This window comes from Meleagris gallopavo, chromosome 2, assembly GCF_000146605.3.
Source record: "Meleagris gallopavo isolate NT-WF06-2002-E0010 breed Aviagen turkey brand Nicholas breeding stock chromosome 2, Turkey_5.1, whole genome shotgun sequence".
NCBI lineage: Eukaryota > Metazoa > Chordata > Aves > Galliformes > Phasianidae > Meleagris > Meleagris gallopavo.
Window position 1 is genome coordinate 1501570 of NC_015012.2, and position 15044 is coordinate 1516613.

At 43.0% G+C, this 15044-nt stretch overlaps 1 long non-coding RNA gene across 3 annotated transcripts; it reads right to left on the reverse strand.

Moving 5' to 3' along the window:
* Nucleotides 1-4974: 4974 nt before the first annotated feature.
* Nucleotides 4975-12723, reverse strand: LOC104909469. Of its 3 annotated transcripts, XR_004158716.1 has the most exons (5): nucleotides 11175-11544; nucleotides 10855-10989; nucleotides 10126-10210; nucleotides 8791-9796; nucleotides 4978-7902 (listed from the first exon to the last, which is right to left on the reverse strand). It is a non-coding gene; the product is annotated as an uncharacterized LOC104909469 (long non-coding RNA). The 3 variants fall into 3 exon arrangements; XR_792339.3 differs by lacking the exon at nucleotides 11175-11544 and adding an exon at nucleotides 11552-12723 and having other exon boundaries at nucleotides 4975-9796; XR_792340.2 differs by having other exon boundaries at nucleotides 4975-9796; nucleotides 11175-11530.
* Between the last annotated feature and the right edge of the window lie 2321 nt (nucleotides 12724-15044).

Below are 15044 nucleotides of genomic sequence, written 5' to 3' on the forward strand. Positions count from 1 at the left end.
GCCCAGAGCCACGTCCAGCCTGGCCTTGAATGCCTGCAGGGATGGGATATCTTCACCATATCAAGTGACGGTGCACGTGCATGAGGCTGGAGGAAGGTTGGCACCCCTGGTAAGGAAAGGCTGTGGCTGGGGAGCAGAGATTGGTGCAGAGCTATATCCTGGGCTCAGCCTGAAGGACGCACTCAGAACACACGACTGACCATTGTTGTACCCACATCTAGTCCAGAGAGGCCAGGAGCCACGCTGATGTGAGGAGTCATCCTCCTGTAACTGCAGTTATCAAATTATGCAGTCAGTGTAAGCTGCTTTCCCAGGTGGCTTACCTTCACTTTGTCTCTGACTGCTCCAACACCTTCCTGAAGAAGGTGTTTTCCCCTCTGAGGCTCTCTAAGCAGAGCAGGGGTGGTCATTTTCTGTGCATTTCTTTTGTGTTTCACCTGGCCAGGGGTTGCCAACGGGCACCGGTCACCTCTTTTTCCTCCACTGGGGCACAAGAGCCAGCAATCTTTCCAGAGAAGCTCTACAAGCTGAGACAGGCATATTCCATAAATAAGTCAGACTCAATTATTTTATATCAAAACAGTATCTTAGTGTTTAATGAGTGCAACTGCCAATACAAAGAGTCACGCATTATGAATCACTATTTTCTCCTTCCCAGCACTTTCTAATTTCCTGCTAAGGAGACAAGCTGAATGGGGTCATTAATCTGAATTAGAAATACTGTGACCTGCTCGGCACTTTATCCGCTAACATTTTCTGGCATAGCAGTATAGGATGGGATTTTGTATTTCAGACAACAGTAGGATGTGAGAAATGTAGGCTCTCATTTTAAATAACCTCAGGAAGAAGGGTATTTTTACTAGCAAACTCCTAAGTTTAAATGCAGCATAGGATTCTTTGCCTTGGAGCTTCACAGAAAAGAGCAGACAGCAGATAACATTCTCCTTAAACAAGCTAGCTCAGGGACTTCTCTCCTCAACCTTCCAATTAAATACTGGAGTACTTTTGCATGGAGGAATGAGATCACAAAACAACTATAAAGAGAAATGTAAAAATATGAAAAGAGTATAAGTAACAGCAGTGCTCAGAAAACAAAGGAAGAGCATTGTCCCTGATTTCATTTTCCATTTACAATGCAATTTTCCTCACCTGAGACCTCAAAAGCACTGACAACAGATCTATGCTCCTCAGGCAGAGCTGTGCTCTCAGCTCTACAAGTGTGCTCAAAGACACAAACATGACAGAGCCCTAGGGGTCCGGTATCTGAAAACATCTATGCATTCAAGTTGGGCTTTCTTTTTTTAATCCTACTTTCATTAGACTAAAATGGAAAGTGCAAGCTCTAGTGATGGAGCACAGCCCCATTGTGCGAGGCACAGAATGAACGCAGCCCAACAAAAACAATACACCAGAACTGAGACCGAAGCGCTGCCCGGACCTGTTGCCAGCCGTTCTACAAAGGAATGCACTTCCCTCCAAATAACTTTCCGTAGATGGATAATCCCAGCAAAGTCAGTGGGAGTTTTCCACAGGCCTTAAGCTGCTCCTGGAAACGAGAATTTCCAGCCTGCAGCCCAAGGCCCTGCATTTCCAGAGCTGCTGGCAGCCGCCAGCTGGGGCTCTGCATCGCGAGCAGCAGTGCACAGAGAGGGAAGCGCTGGCAGAGGATGCTGCAGCAAAGGCAGCACGTGCATCTAGCACGACAGGGAGCAGCCAATTCTCACTACAAATTGTTTGGTAATTATTCTCCATTCCCTTGTATACATTTGAGAAGCCAATAAGGTCAGAAGCCAGTAGTAAAACTTTTTTTTCTCTTCTTCAGTAAAGTCATAATTTTCCCCTGCCTATGGCAGTTTTACTATGCCAAGTTCCCTTCAGCATTTAGTTTTACTTAGTTCTAAGTCATCTTTCCTCCGACCCAAACCTCTGCCTCCCAGCGTGTCAAATTTATCATCAGGTTTTGATACCATGCTAGAAAGTTGTATTTTATAGCATAAACAGTTTTCAGTTTTGCAAATCTCACTGCAAAACGGGTATAAAGGCAGACTACGGATTGGAGCCAAGCAAATGAACTCAGTCTGAAGAGATTGGTTTACAGCTGCTCAGATTGCTGTGCTTCAGTTCCTGGCTGTGTGCCCGCCCTCAGGCAGGTGACAAGCACCTGTACTTCAGCATCTTCTCAGCCGGTGCCACAGCAGAGGAGAAGGAGAATCGTTAATTGCCGTGCTCGTGAAGCTTAGAGATATTAAGAAACATATTTTAAAATCGCAGGCTGAGATCGCTCCAGTTTTTGCAGAACAGATTCCTCTGTGAATGTGTGGCATTGCGGGGCCCTCCTCCCTCACCTTTGCGTACCACATGGCGGGACAACCTAACACAAAACGCTGATCCTTGAAGCAAGATGAGCACTGACAGGTGAGCTAATTTCTTCCCTTATCGGACATGAAGGTGTTTACACCATGGGAGAGTTTTCTCTTCAATGCATGCAGATCGCAAACAGTGCAAAAGCCACAGGACAACCGATCTCCTGTTTCTGCTAATGCCTGCTGGTGACAGCAGAGAGGATGGAGCCGGAGAAGATGAAGGTACCTGTATGACTGCCCACCACTTCCTTTCTTCCTAAGTTTACCCTCCCCACGGATCTCTTGTTACTGGGACATTCCCATAGACGATGCAATATTTAATTAAGAGGCATTCTGTGCTGGAAAACATTAAAGAGGACAAAGAGACAGAAACTCCTGTCTTGATTTTATTTTTTTTTTTAAATTATAATTAAACATCCAGCATCAAAAAAGAGCAGGGTAGCCTTTAAAGTCTGCTTCTACTTAGAAGTAACCTATCTGCTGTATAATCAGATCTGACTTCCTTTGATTCAACAGAAAGAATTGCAAATGGCAGTGCTTACGACCTGTGGCTTGACAACTGTTTTAATATCAGGAAACGACTTGCTATGCACTGTGCCAGCACTGCACCGTGCTCTTTTATTTTTTCCTATTTTCAGTCACTGGCTGTAAAAAAAATAATAATAAATTACGTTTTGGCAAACAGTAAAGAGAGCAGGAACTGCTGGTCAGCAGTCCTGCTGTTTCAGCAGCCTGGCTCTGCCAGCAGCTTTCAGGAAAGCCACCTCCTCTGCTCAAGCTTTACAGGTTACTGCTGTCACAAAGCCTCGCTCACGGCTGTGCATCCCAGGCCAGGCACACCAGTAGCTCTGCCTTGGCTTTGAGGACTGTCCAAGCAGTCATCTCATTGACCTTCTTTACTGCACACTGCTAACCTCTGAAAAATTTCATTGTTCCTCAAAGAAAACCTCATGATTTTCCACTGACACGTTTCCACTGCTGGGCAGCACCCCTGTCCTCACAGCAGGTCACAAGGCGTTGAGGACAACAAACTCCATCCCCAAATGAATTCCGTGTCCAGTATGAATGGTGACACCCATCAGTACATCCGAAACTCTCTGACATTTCCAAATCCCAATAAAGTAAAGCTGTAACACATTCTAAACTACTTTTTTTTTTTTTTTTTTCTTACACTGCCATCCTGTTTTTCCAAAGGAAATACAGCAGTTCTTTTCATGGGCTTTTTGAGAGTTTTGGAGGCTGACACGCTGCCATGCAGTAATTCCTAGAAAAAGGAAAGTAGAACAACTGAACATTTGAACTCCCACAAATAACCTCCACAATGATTTTCCACATGACCCAGAAGAATTATTTTTAGAACCAGAAAAGTAGTTTTATCCTCTATTTCCACCTAATCCCTGCAGTGTTGGATAGGACATTCACTAAGGATGAGCGTTATTATTGCTCCGTGATGCATATTTGTTTGGAAAAGCTATAATTCTTAGAAATACCAGCCGTGATGAAGACATGCTGTACTGAGCACTGAGTAACCCATGGGATGAGGCAGCTTCTGCCTCCTGAGAATTTGCAACCAAAGCAGACAAATTAGAGAAAACAAGATGATGGAGTGCACTTTGCAGATAGGGGTTCTTCAGCTTCCAGTTTCATCCCCCATTTGGTGTGAGCAGGCCACCAACCCTGCTGAGCCTTAGGCTCTACTCCAAGTCCAATGACATGTCTATCAAACCTGCAGTGACTGTAATGCCACAGGGAGACACAGAAGGTAGTGCCTTGCACAAGGCACTCATACTTCCCACACAGATTTACTTATTTGCTAATCTCTTATTTCTACAGCTGGAGGACAATCAGCAGCCAACGCCAGATGCTGAGTAAGCAGCTGTTCTGTATGACACGTCACAGAGCTTTCATTTGCATGCTGCAGCAAATGAAGCCATACATTTTATTTACCATAAAAGCCCTTTACTACATATCATATGCCAGAATAACACAAATTCTGGTGCGGGCAACTAAAGTGCATAGCAGCAAATGGTCGTGGAGGAGCTAAGGAGATGTGCACAGTGTGATCTATCAAGTCCCAAGAAAATGCTGCTGCTCTCCACAGATGGGTGATTTTCTTATCAATTAGTTTTTTGGTGGGATACAATAGGGTCTGTGCACTGAAATGCTCTGTTTATGTATTACAGAAGTGTAATGCACATAACAGTGAAATCAAATACAAATGCTCTGCCAAGTAAAAGCCCCACCAAATATCTCAGCAACTATTTTAATAGCAATTTTAGTAGCTAACAGTAAACATAATCCAAATCTATAAGTGCTCATCTATTTCCGATTCCATTTCTAGATCTGGTAACAAGCACTTTGTGGTCTCATCCAAAGTAGTGCAGAATGCCTCAGGAACCTATTGAATGTGACATGTCATCTCTCCTCATGACACCTGTCACACAATGCTGCTTGTTTTAAGTCATTTTCACACAGAAGGTGATGAGGCACTGGAACAGGTTGCCCAAGGAGGCTGTGGGTGCCCCATCCCTGCAGGCATTCAAGGCCAGGCTGGATGTGGCTCTGGGCAGCCTGGGCTGCTGGTTGGTGACCCTGCACACAGCAGGGGGTTGGAACTGGATGAGCATTGAGGTCCTTTTCAACCCAGGCCATTCTGTGATTTGCATTAATGTTCACATTACAGAAGATTAACTCCCTATTCTCCTCATTCTGCGGGTAGAAGCAGCTATGTGATAGACTTGTAGGAGTGTTGGATCAGCGTGGAACCACATCTCCTCAACGATGTGCAGGCAGCTCAGGGTGCAACCTACACAAACATTCAGTTACTGTGAGAACACATGGGAATATTCTCAGAACACATCTGACTGACAAAACAAAAACATCCCGTCAGCCCTTCTTCATTTGCCCCCTTCCACGAGCCCTGCTCTGCCCCATCCTGGAGAAAATCAGGTTACTTCTCACACAACCGATGCTGTTGCTGTCGGGTTGTCCTGGCAGGGAGCAGGCTGTGTGAAAGCCAGCACTCGGCAGGGACCAAGCAGATCTGCAGCTGCATCCCCGTGCTGTCCCCAGGTGCTGCCCAGCTCTTGGGAGGTGCATGCTTGAATTTTTCCCAACACCTTCCAGTAGGCATGGTTAGAAAGAAAGCACGAAGCTCAGGGAGCAACAGGGCTCAGAGGCAGTGGGACAGCAGCAGCAAGCGTGAATGCATCCTTTTGCTGCTCTTCAAAAACAACCCGACCTGCATTTCTTTTTAAGAACAAAAGTCACTATCATCAAAAACTCCAATTCTGAAGAGCCCAGGAGAAATTTACCAGCAGCTCAAGCAGTCCTATCCACAGCTCCATGTCTATGTGCAGCATTGACATTCTGGGTTTGATTTGCTTAGAAGGCTCTCGTCATTATCTGATTTCTTTCCCTCCCTCCTGTACTGGGCAGCATGTTCTCATTCAGGCAAATAGCATTTCTGGTTCTTTAATTACAATGCAGCATAATCAGAAACAATTGAGCAGGCATCACCGAGGCACAAGATAGAACAGCTTGTAGCACAAGCCACTGTATTAAGGCTGTGGGCGATTTTCATTTATTTCCTTATTAAGGAACATAAATGAGGCCCTAAATTATTTGGAGATGCTTAAGGAATATAGGTATGAGCACTTGGTGAGTTAATCACATCCAGACAGCGGACTATTGGTAATTTCTTTAATTACAGTACAACTAATCAAACACAGGGAACTCAAAAGAATTGGCTGGTTCCTATGGATTAGGCTGCAGGGGTCCCATCTCATTTCAGCGACTTAACTCACAATTTGAAGCAACGTATTTTCAGCTCCAACTGCAGAACACAAACTAAGCTGCACAGAAGATGGTGAGGTTACTATACCATTTTCTGTGCTTTTATTTAATACGGCTACAGCTGAGGTTTGGTGAAAAGAGAGTATCAGTGATAAGGTTATCGAATGGGGCCTCTTTCTATGCCTTTAGTGCAATGTTTAGCCCTGCTAGAAAAAAATAAGTTCATAAACTTATTTTATAGCCAACTAGTTTCAACCTTTCTCCAAAAGAGCAAATACAATGATCAAACAATTGCAATTGTATAAACTGCTTCTTTTACCTGTCTTAAGGCATTTCTGTTCAAGACTGAAACTTCCTTTCTTTATATCATTACTTAGTTATGTTTATTTAGGTTTTGTCAAGTTAATTACTGCCATTAGCTTATGATTTTCATCCTAATTGTAATCTAATTCGTTTTCTAATTATTTCAGAAAGACTTTTTCATATTTCTAAAAGTCTTCCTGTAAAATAATTATAAGCTTATGCTTGGCTAGTTCCGACATATAAAAGGAATGAGAGCAGTTAATCAGGAGTGGAAATCAGCTCCTGCTAGAGAAGACCTAAAGAATCTTAAACGCATTCACAGTGACACGTGGAATAATAATTACTTTAACATGGCACTGTAATGGAGGAGGTAACAGAGTATATTACAATGCATGAAAATAATACCCTGTCTTTAATCCAACATATGGTTTTCATGAAAGATGAACTTAAATTACAGAGCAACCATGAAAAAAAAAATAAAAAAGTTGAGCAAGTGAACACAGGGACAGACAATTTACTGCCTTAATATCAATACAGAAGGAGAAATATCTTCCTGGCAAAGCCGATTCACACAAGGATGAAAAGTCAAACTTCAGGGAAATTCCCTTCATTAAACAAAGCCGTTGGAAAGAATGTAAGTGCAGTCCTTTGCTCTCCTGTCTTGAAATAGAAAGGAATTGCTCAAACACTTTCAGATATACCTAGGTTTTCATGGTTAGGCTGTCATTTGTATTTCTGCATCTTGGTTCTCCAGAGAACTTAGTAACTTCCTGCTAAATCTGTTATAGTCCAACTAATTCTCACCTTGAATTTTCTAGGAGCCTGCTGACCTCGGGTACACACAGTTAATTCTTCTTAGCTAATTTGTCTTATCCTTCTTTTCAGCTAATTCAATTACTTCTTGATTAGTGATACAAGACAAGGAAGAAATTAAAACTAGCATAACATTAATGAGCAGCAGCAGGAAATTCACTTAAAGGCTTTCCTTGGGAGAAGCCTTCAGAAGACCCCAGTGACACAAGGAGTGAAGGGGATGTCAGTGCTGTGGGACTGGCTGTGCTCTGAAATGCTCACCTGATCTGATCTTGTTCAGGCTATGTGTAGACAACACCAAGTTGAGTGTTGCAGTGGTGCAACAGAGGAAGGTCCCGTCCAGAGGGACCTGGAAATGCTTGGAAAGTGAGCCCATGTGAACCTACAAGGTTCAACAAGGCCAAGTGCAAGCTGTTGCACTTGGGTCAGAGCAATCCCAGATGTGTGTACAGACTGAGAAGATTTCCTTGAGAGCAGCCCTGTGGACAAGGACGTGGGGGTTCTGGGAGACCAAAAGCTTGACGTGATCCAGTAGTATACGCTCATGGAACCAAGCATGTTCCACTTCTGTGCAAACAGAGCTGCCTTCCATGTCTGCTAGTGATCCTGATGATACTGCATCCGTTTTCTAGGGGTCAGAGAAGCAATCAGAGCATTTAAGAAATAATCATTGCATACTGGTTTCTGCAAAGGAATGAGACATTCATTATAAGGTAATTATGGGAGGGACTTTTTCATTACTTTCATAGAAGAAACAGCAATAATAAATTGTAAAGGACAGGTCCCAATCCATCTCTCCATGTTACCTGACTCTCTAGCTACAATTCCCAAGGAAACATCTTCAGATGAATACCAAGTTAGAATAAATTAGCTCTGCCTCTGTTCAGTACAAGACAGTATATTTCCTCTTACAAAAGACAGTTTTAAAACCTTCCTGGAGCAAATGAGTTGAGGAAGAAGCCAGATCTGTGATGGAAGATATAGACCTCTTCCAACTGCTATGAACACCTGTTCCTTTTCGGAGAGTTGTGTAATTTTCCTGAATGCAAATTCCCCAATTAAAAAAAAAGAAAAAGAAAAAATGCAAAGAGGGACACTTCATCATCTCATATAGGTAGATGAAAATCAAAACACCAGTGCCTCAGAAAAGCACCTCAGTGTACACCACCAATAGATAGCTGAAGACTGATCTGACAGTTAACTCAGAAATTTGCTTATTACTGAAGTGTTGGTTTAGGATTAACCAAATTAAGCTGCAGCACTGCATACCAGTCCAAATGTTTTGCTGCAGATGCATTCAAGAGGAGCTTTGCTGGCTACTGAAAGGTTTAATCAAATACATGGAGGCTTCCCAAAATGTTTGAACAGATACTTAGGCAGAGCATTCCTTCTACTAACTGTGCACTTAGTTGTGGTGAGCTAAATGCAGTTTTGCTGCAAAAAGTAGAGTTATAAACAATTCAGAAAGGCATTCTTTTCCACCATTTACAATTGCACATGCACAAAAGCAGTTTACCTGAGGGGGGTAGCATTCATCTAGCTGTCCTTTCAGAGCATATAATGTTGTTATCTTCACCACAACTAAATGATGCTGCACAATGTGATTCCAGATAAAGAGCAATGGGGAAAGCTGTTGAACCCTACAGAAATAATCATGCTGTAAAGATGAAAATGTTTCTTCTATCACAGGCAAAATATAATAAAGAATACTTGCAGCAGGAACAGTGGATGGTGAAAAGGATTTTGCAGTTTGCCACATGGTACTGCAGCCTGAAATACTTCAGCAATCAGAGTAGGAAGGTGTCTCCTGGTGCCACACTCAGAGTCATGCACGTACTCCTCTAGTTAGTAGCTGAAGAGCCAAGTACATCATTGCTTGGGGGGACTTGAACACCAGAGCATGTTTCAAATTAAAAGCTTTACACATTGCCTCAGAATGTATTTTTCTCTAGCAGCAATTTGAGACACCCCACATCCTTCAGTACGGTGCAGTTCTGCTCTCTTAGTGTTCTCTAACATTACCATAAGCTTGACTTAAAAAAGAGACTCCTTCAATCAAACCTTACTTAACAACTGGGCTTTTGGAATTAGAGGATCACCAAAGGACCCAACTTCATGTGACAACATGAATAGAAATTACTTTGGCTTAATGGGAAGTATAAATTCTGATCCATGCGGAAACAACCACCTTGTGCCAAGTGGGTAAGCAGAGCTTACACAGACATTTAATACATATGAAATTCTCAAACCCAATCTTTGAGTTCAAAAATTACCATAGAAATGGAGATGCAGAGTTAAATATGACTGCTTCATGCAATGTCAAGAATTAATTTATTGGTTCAGCCTTGGAAGCACAGTTTTGAGCAACACCTTTTGATTGGGCTCCTCTGCTATTTAAATGGCGTTGCGTATTGATTGAAGAAGTCTGGTCAGCGTTGAGCTGTCACCGCCATGTCCTCACGACGTGTCGCAGCCAAGTATTCCAGGAGCTTCCATGGCAGAGTACCTGCCAGCAGCATCTCCTGCCAACACAAGCGAGGTCCTGTTCAAGCCACATGGTGCCATGCACTGCAGTCATTCTGCATGTAGACCTTGTAGGCCTCACGAGCTCTTTAAGGAACAGCATCTCCTAGCAAAGCACATTCGTAACTCTCCCAGAAACAAGGGTTCCAGTATGACTCCAGTCAAAACCTGCTCCAAAGGAAGGTATGCTTATTTATATTCTGGAGACAGATTTGAGCCCTCAGTATCTTGTTTTCCATATTAACTTCAACAAAGTATGCATTTTCCAAGGCTTGCTAATGAGCCTAGCATACTTAGGAAAAAATTTGAAATATACAAACAAACTCACTGTCAGATGGGTTTTTCCAAGGCCTGGACTGAAGCTCAGGGAAGTAGGAAATAAATGTTATGTCCCTCCAAATCTCTTACAAACTCTGACGAAGAAAAAAGAAAAAACAACCTTGATTCTCAGGCCAAATCTCCCAGCTGCTTTTGACATCAGCCAGATCATGACAGATCTGGCTGAAGAATCAGTTCATTTTTCTAAATCCAGTTCCTTCTCACAAAAATGTTATTTAATAACATTCAAATCCTGCTTATTTTGAGCTTAAAAAACAAACTTTGTTATAAGACAGTGCCTTTTCCTGCAACGCACTTTTCTCATACTGTGATGTTTCTTTTGAAAATAGCACGACTCCGCCAGAAGCAATGCTGTTACTCAGAGATCAGCACGTTTGAGAAGAAAATTAATAATAAAAATAGAATGATAAGGAAACTAAAATGCTGGTGATCAGTAAAACTATCACAGCATGCAAGACAGTAATACTCTAGAAACTATATGTGTGTCATAATACGACTGAAGGGTGAACAACCAATGCAAGCTCCAAACGCCAAATATATAAGTGTCAGTTTTTGAAGGATATATTTCACCACATATCCCATATTTCATCAATGCTAATCAGCACTGAATTCTTAAGGACTCTTCTACCTTCTTGCAGGTGTAACATTTTCAGCAATTCGCCACCTAGCAAACGTTTCTGTTTCCTCTACAAATTCACAAATAACAAGGATTTTATACCTCAGCCGTTGTAAGCAAAATCAGAAACCATTTCTGCACGCAGTTCTTCATGAAATTGTGTAACTTTGGGTTCAAATACACTGTAAGCTGTAATCCAACTCCTCTGAGCATGTTCTCCTCACTGTTCGATTTTTCCTGTCAAAACACACAAAAATAACCATATAGGAACCGAATGTGTTTCTCAGAAATGCATATGCTAGGTTTGCCACAAAGCCTTTTTCCACTCCCAAGATCCATTACTCAAAATAGCCGTAGCTCTGAAGTACTGCCAAAAGACTGGCAAGTCACAAAGCAGCTTTCATATGTGCTCTGTTTCTCACCTCCCAAGTGAGGGTGAAGGGGTCTGGAGAGGTCCTGCTCAGATCAAACCTTTTTTTGCCATGGGTAGCAGAAGCCTGCCTGTATGCAGCTTCTTCCCATAATAAGCTCATCAGTAAGTATGCTGCCTGTGCTGAAAAGAAGTAAATATTATAACTTGTGACATTTTATAAACTTCAGCTGAAGGAATGGGCCTCAGGCAGGGTATCTCTAGTGCCACTGCTTACAATGAGACAGCCACTCCCAGCTCCCAAATCAGAACACACACTTTTGATTGGTGAAAATGTAGGAAACACATTAGAATGCATTACATTAAATCACACCAGCACTTGCAGACTGTTCGTGAAAGGAGAAGCCTACTAAGGCCAAATTGTGTCACCTGAAATGGGGCTTATCATCAGACAAGTAGATTTAGATGAAAACTTGCTTCATCAGACTAAGTTCTCCAGCCAGTCCTTGTTCCATGCTTCCTGAGCACGTCCTCACTGTCTCACATGCAGCACAGCCACAGCCACCTTCCTGTTCTCTTCCATGAGCATGAGACAAGAGGCCACCTCGATAAGCCAGGCATTCGGAGACCGAAGAGAGGATGGAGGCAGCATGGACTCCACCACACAGCAAACCTGCCTGGGTGTCCCAGATTGCCACACCACGGCATGATCTGAGCCAGGTGCCTTCCAACACATGCAGGAACACGTCATCCTGAGGGAGGGAAACAGCAGCAACCTGGAGCTCAGCAGCTCACGTCGCCTCTCCTCAGAAGCCAGTTCTGCGGTATTTCAGAGAACGGGGCTCCAAGCCAAGCCCCAGCAGATCTATGGGACGATGAGGACTTTGAGAATTCCAGAAGTTGCCGCTCCAAAAATACACTGTTTGACCAGCCTGCTGTCAGAGCGATTCCTACTAAAGCAAACATTTAACATGTGCAAATACTAAAAGATGAATTTCCTGTTTGAACAGTCAGCACAACAGAATATTGCCAAAAGAATCATTGCAACATCTGTCAATGTAACCAACCAGCTACCAGCCAGAAAACAGGACAGCCATGGTCTGTCATCAAGAGCCAGAAGGAATGTCCCAGCAAAGACTTCCCATATCCAAACTACTCCACAGAGATAAATGAACGGCAGGACAGGGTGCAAGCAAGATGGTCACTGGCATCTCCTGCCCTTCCCTTTCTAGCCAAGTAAGCCAACAACCAGCTGAACAGTGGAAGTACCTTTGGTATGGGGCTGGAGGAACACAGGAAAGCAGGAAAGGAACCGTCCTCTGCGCAGTGATGAGTTTGAGCCTCATTCTAGCACCATGGCTCTGCCATCCCCAGGTTTACACCAAGTGCTTATGATCACAGTGCCACATGTCCACAGCAGATATGCAAAGACTTTGCAGTGATGGCAATGACAAGTGATTAATATCAAGAAGATACCTGGCTTCGATTTCTTTTACACAAATACTTCCCACGTCTTTGCTCATTTTCTAAGCATCCACATCATTTGAACACTCACACTTGATGCAAGTCATTAATAGGGCAGATCACAAGTTTTTCAGCTGTGACCAAAGTTTAAAAAAACAAAAACAAAAAAAAAACAACAGTACTTTGAATCAACCAACAATAAAAATCATTACAAATTCATGGCAAGTTGAAATACTTTGTTTCATTTTTAACAGTTTTTAATGAAAAAGGCTACAAGACCGACCAAACGAGTACAGAGGGACACTGGAGGCAGTGGCAGAGGCTACTTGCCCTTATGGAGGGACTGAGCAGTGGGGCAGAGCAGCACAGCAAAACGTGCAGGAAGCAGGAGGAAAGAGCAAGCCAGCTGTAAATGGAAAAGATGACAGCAGAACTGGTGTCCTGCAGTCCTCAGGGCTTGAATCACTGGCTGGAAGCACAGATCTCCACCCACGTCACCTGTCAGCATCTGCCACAGCCCAGATGTAGGCCTGGGGATCTGTATTAGGGCCAAAGCTACCAACTTCAAACCCATGGCATCACGTGGGTTCTTACACGTGGTCAGACAGCAGGCACAGGAGAAGGATTTCCATTCCCCAGGCTACTGTACTTTCAGTTCCTCCATTCTTCTGCATACCTGAGGTAGCAAATTTAACAGTCTTTGAGGGCCTTTATTAAATACAAACAGATCAGGAAAAAACATTGTACAATGAACTGAAAACCTGATCACAAGCTTTCTGACTTCCCTATTACACAAAGTTAACGGGAAGATAATGCAATAAAGATACTCCAAAAACAAAGTAATTCTGGCAAAATTTTACTTCCATAAGAGGTAAAATAAGATAAATAGCAAAGACCATGACGACGTCCCTTCAGAGAAATGTGACAGCATTGGTCTGGGGAAATTCCCTTTTTGAACTCATTTGCCAGGGGAAATCTGGTGTAGGATTTTCTGAGGTGATTCCTCCTATGGCAGTGCATGGAATGTGCCAGAGCAGACTGTAACATCTCGATTTGAATATGCCAAAGCAAAACTAACGGTAGCAAAACAACTGGTTGCCAAGTGTTCTCCCTCTCAATACCTGCAGAGCTGCTGTCACTGCAGCCACAGCTGGTTGACTCCCATTTGAGCATGTGAACAGGGTCACGGTTTCCCAAACCCCTTTTCCTGTTTCTATTTTAAGCTAAAAGGAGCCACTGAGAACTTCTGGCATGAGGCACGTCCATCAGTCTCTCCCAGCTCAGAGCATCAAAACCATCTGCACAAACAGTTGGCTTTGCACTCGGTGGCAGGTTTGCTGCCCTGTGTTTTTAAGGTTGTAAAATCACAGGAAATAAAAAAGGAAATTTAAAATAATGATAATAATAATAAGCCACTTCCACCCCTCAGATTTAGGAGCGGAATCTACATAACCTGGACTGACACGTGCATTAGTCTATCTAACATTTATAGTGCATTACAGTGCCTCCAGCTTACTTGCACACATTGCAACTGTAGTTCTCCTTGTTTCCTTTGGGAAACCACCCCCAGACACAATCCACCTCATTATAAGCAGCTCCTCTCAATAGCCGAGCTCAGTACTTTTTTCTTCGCCAGTCTTAGCAATGCTTTTTCCCTTTCCTAAGTTACTCCTTTATTATTTTGATAGGTAACGCTCTGCCTTTCACTAATAATTAGCAAAAACAGTTACATTCTGTAAACGCCAACAATAAATTAATGGAAGAATATTATAAACCACCTCAACGAGCAGCTTAGCATTCCTGTACATTAGCAAAACCTATCTTGGTAGCATGGAACCAATTCTCAGACACAAAGTTAGGAAGAAGCCCTGCATACACCTCTCAGCACAGCGTGGTCCGAAGCAGTTAAATCCAGCTGGCTGAAAGATCCATACAGCTGTGGTTTCCCTCAGCTCTTAAATAAAATATTAGGGTGTGTTCCTATTGTTTGTTAGCTGTCATCAGCCCATCTCTCAGCTGACGGAGGTTAAAGGCTATGTAGATTCCTGGGACAGCTGTTTGGTAATTGTCACAGCCAGTTACTTGGTAACCCACGAATGGCAATCTCAGGAGGTAGTTTCTTGGTTGCTAAGTGATAAATTCAGGTAAAATAGCCTTTTCCTGGATTTTATTGCAACTATGGGCTCCAACTGTACAGTTCGAAACTATTTTTTTTTTTCCTTCCTGGGGATGGGATTTAAAATTATTGCTGAATAACTTTTCAGGGTTCTCAGGCAGCGTTTGGTGTGGGTTAAATGAAGTGACACTATATCCCACTCCTTTTGAAATGGACAAACCCGCAGCAGCCTTCCCACTGCATGCTGCAGCACGTGCAGTTACTTTGCTGGATGTAACAGAGTGATTTGCACAACAACAGGCTGAGGAAAGCAGAAAAGAAGGCAGGCCTTCCTACAAAAAA